Consider the following 4119-nt stretch of genomic DNA (forward strand, 5'->3'; position numbering starts at 1 on the left):
TACAGTTGATGATCTAGTCCTCTCCAAGACAGACCTCCGAGTTGCTTCAAGAGGAACACCAAAAAAAGTAAAGCTCACAGAGTTCTTAGTCCCGCTAAGTAGCTCATGGTCCCAGCAGCTGGGGACCTAAGACGGGACACTCTCTAGGGCAGAACTTCAGTATACTTAAAGCGAGAGTGATATTTGCACTATTCTGCTAGAAAATATTTTTTCCTAGGTCAAAGAGACATGACTAATATTTTCATAGCAAGATACTGTTTTTAAAATGTGAGATTGATAGTTATCAGTCATTAATACAAACTGATATGTTCACAGCGCATGTCTAGGCTGAAAACTGATGATCACTGGCCTCATGCCTCACTACGTACGTAAAGCATGCAAAAATAGCCTGCTCATGCACATCTCAGATTATTCCTCTACTATTAGCAGCGTTCAACTGAAAGAACCACACAAAGTGCTGAAAAATACTACTGCGGTATTAAGTAGGAGCCGGTAAAATTGTGATGCTAAATAATGAAATATCAGTATTTTAACAATTTTAAATACTACCTACATACAAATCAAATCATCGGTTCCTGCCCATTTGCAAGCATAACACATGTAATCACTGAGTCAAGCTGTCCAGAAAGCCTCTCTGCATCGCAAACTGCTGCACAGTAAACTGACTGACCTTGTGCTTTGTGTAACCCCTGAACTCAAAACGCATTTAAGTTCATAAAAATTCAAAGTAGAAAGGGAATGATATCCTGACAACCTGCTTCCAGTGGATGAAATTAAGGAGGTGGTACAAATTTTAAGTCCATTTTGAATTCTACAGAAGAAAAAGGCTTCAAAACAACACCAGCCCACCTTTCCTGTAGTTTCAAAAGTTACATATTACTATATTTATATTTAAATACTTAAAGCAGACATACAAACTTGACATTTTTCAATGCAAGTGAACAGTACGTCATTCAGATATTAGTATCAGTTGACATTTGGCACTCTATACAGCAAAACAGAGAGTGAGAAAACCTGATTTATTCAGAATGCAGGTAGTGGTATTACACTCAAAATCAAACTAAGTCAGACCACACTCACTACCACTGCTTTTTCCTGTCTCTAAGAGTATCCCTCTTCTGGTTTTTGGGTGGCTTTTGTTTGATTGATTGTTTTTGTATCAATGGTGATGATAGACAAACTAGCAGAAGACTTTATCCCCAGCAGGTTTCCACCACCAGAAGCAGAGGACGTTTCCAGCGTCACCGACTGGATTCCACTACATTTCCCTTTCACCCAACATCTCTTACTCTTTTCTTACATTCAGATGAACAAAACCTCTGCCACATCTCTTGCAATGCTCTCGGATAAAAAGCTTCTCCGGTCAGTTTAAGTTCTCTGCCAAAGGCCAACTTCACTTCAGAACTCACCAGGGTGAGCTTACCCAGCTTTTGGGGGAGTTTATGAGCAGGATGTGGAAATTAAGTACTATTTAGATTAGAACAACGTGGGAATGTATTGGCTGGTTAAAGTTACCTGCCAGCTGCAGACCATGCGGTGAGCAGATTTCACATACGTAAATAACTTTTTACACAAACTATCAAAACCAAGTGAAGGTGAACCTAAAAATGCTTGAGTCTCGCAAACATGCATCAATCCAGTGCAAACAAAAATATGGAATTAACTTGGTCTGAACCGTGAGGCTGGCTGACTTTCAAATTTCAGTTCTCTGAATTCAGAGCATTAATCGAATGATCCCATGCTGAAAAGTAGCTAGAATGTAATTTAGCCTCAGATTTAACAAAATCTCTATGCTAACAAAATTTCAAAATTCAAAGCAACAAAAACGTTTCCTGATCCGATTTGAAAGAAACTACTGAGATGTACACAACATTGACTTCTGGAATATTTGTCAAAAAGAAGGTAAATGAAAACGCCTCATTTTAAGTAGCAAAAATGTAAATGGCAGCCTAACAACAAGCTACTAGCATCTTCAGCTGTATTTTTTTTTCCCAAGATCCCATACACTGAAGCTCAAGGTGAGGGGAAGGTAGATCTGAAAGAAGGACTTTTGCTTTTTTTATAGCAGTTGCAAGTGCAAGCATTTCAAGATGTCCATTTTGAAAGCTATCCAGGATTGCAAACTTGCACAGGCAAATTGCAGAGTTCCCACACACGCTCACTGCCAGCACAATCAGCTATACTTGCAAAAATAACCTAGAATTTTGCCAAACTTTTGCATCTTACTGCAACGTTTAAAACCTTCACGCCTGCAGCTGTCGGCTTTGCCCCTCTCCCAAGAGGCAGCTTCTCACAGCAGCTTCAGAAGGGAACGTGCAGCACATCCCAGTTGCTTCAATGCAAACTGTGATTTAATCTTCGCCTTAAAAGCCCCGCTCATCTGCAATGTAAGCTAACATGTCAGACTGCATTCTGTGAAGTGAGGCGCAGGCACACATCTCCTCTGCCAACTCTGCTGCGTGGGCAGAAACACCTGGCAGAAGCAGAACAGACAGCTGTAGAGGTGGTGAGAAGCAGCCACAAAGTTCATTAAATCTCATTTACTAACGGCATCAGCCATAATCTGCAGTTTATTGCACCCCAGCGTACCATTACAGCTATGACGGCATAAACATTGACCTTAGTGCTTGAGAACTGCAATGAAAAACAGATTACTGAGAAAACTGAAAAATGCTAGAAATAGTTTACTCCATTTATGACAAGGATCTCATTGGCTGTTAATACAAACTACATCACTGAAACTTCAACATTCTGTAAAACAAACGCCTGTTCTAACTGCTTATTCTTGAATTCCAAACTAGGGAGGGTAAATCTCCTGAAGACAGAGACTACCTCAAAACCAGATAAGAATATTTAAATACATTTTTCTGAGAAAGGCCTCTGGGAATTCTGGGAAGATGGGAGGGAAGGTTTAGATGGGAAGGATCTCTAGAAGCCTTAGATGGACCTAGAAATCTTTCCTGTGGAGATGCCATCCCCTCCCTAAACACTCATTTTCTTCTACTCCTTATCCCAACATGAAAACTACAAGGCACAAATTAAAAAAAAAAAAAAAAAAAATCAAACTCAACACAGGAAGTCAAACAATCTCCTCGTAAGCCTTATGAATTAATACTTATCTGAGACCCTGCTGCTGCAGATCATTTGAATTCCAGGCAATAAATAAGGCCTTCAAGCATATAAATATTAAGAAAATTTGAAAAGCTACAAGACCTAGACTTCTAATCTATTCTTCCTATTAGTTTTGATGGCATTTTACTTATTTCAGTCTCTGAAACATATTTAGCAATAGTAAAAATGCGAACAAATTACAGTTAAAAGGTAAAATTTAAATTTAGGCAGACACACGCATTGTTAGTGAAACATGGACAGACCATATTATTTGATTATGGTAACAATAACAGCAGCAAGAACTTAATCCACATCTGAAATTTCACAGCACACTCAATAACAGGGTACAAACATTCAGAAGGCAAAGGTGGGGAAAGCAACCTAACTACTTTAAATATACTATATGATAAGACACAATAAGGAAAGGCTCTGTAGAAACCAAGCTTGAACTTCATGAGCCAGAAAATCCCTTCCAGTCTTCTTTTCCCAGGTGGATACTTTCAGTGATGGATTGGCCAATTTTAACTACAAGTAGCAAGTGCCTCCTTTCAGTGCTGTACATCGTTAGACACTGAAATACCAGGTTTTAAGTAGCTACAAGACAGCCATTTCAGCAACTTCATTAAAAAGTAAAAAAAAAAAACCCAAACAAACAAAAAAACCCCACAAACCCACAAAAAAAAAAAAAAAAACCACAAGTTTCTAGATCCTCATAATTGTTTGTTAATAATGCTCACAGTGTAACATGGGCTTTTGAAGACTGACAACAGAGAGCTTCTAACTACATCTATGGAAACTGCATTCAGTGATGATCACTGTCCCAGCAAAAGGAGCAGAAAGATGACTCTGACACCTTTGCCAACAAGAGGATCTTTCTTAATTGCTCTGCTAAGGAATCTATAGTAACCTTGGAAGGGAAATGACAGCCACTGCAGGGCCTACAAAATACACCGGAGAAGAATTTCTCAGACAATTTTTCTTTAAGGTTCACCACTCCTGTTCCCTACA

Source organism: Cariama cristata, unplaced genomic scaffold, assembly GCF_000690535.1.
Source record: "Cariama cristata isolate BGI_N322 unplaced genomic scaffold, ASM69053v1 scaffold43091, whole genome shotgun sequence".
Classification (NCBI taxonomy): Eukaryota; Metazoa; Chordata; class Aves; order Cariamiformes; family Cariamidae; genus Cariama; species Cariama cristata.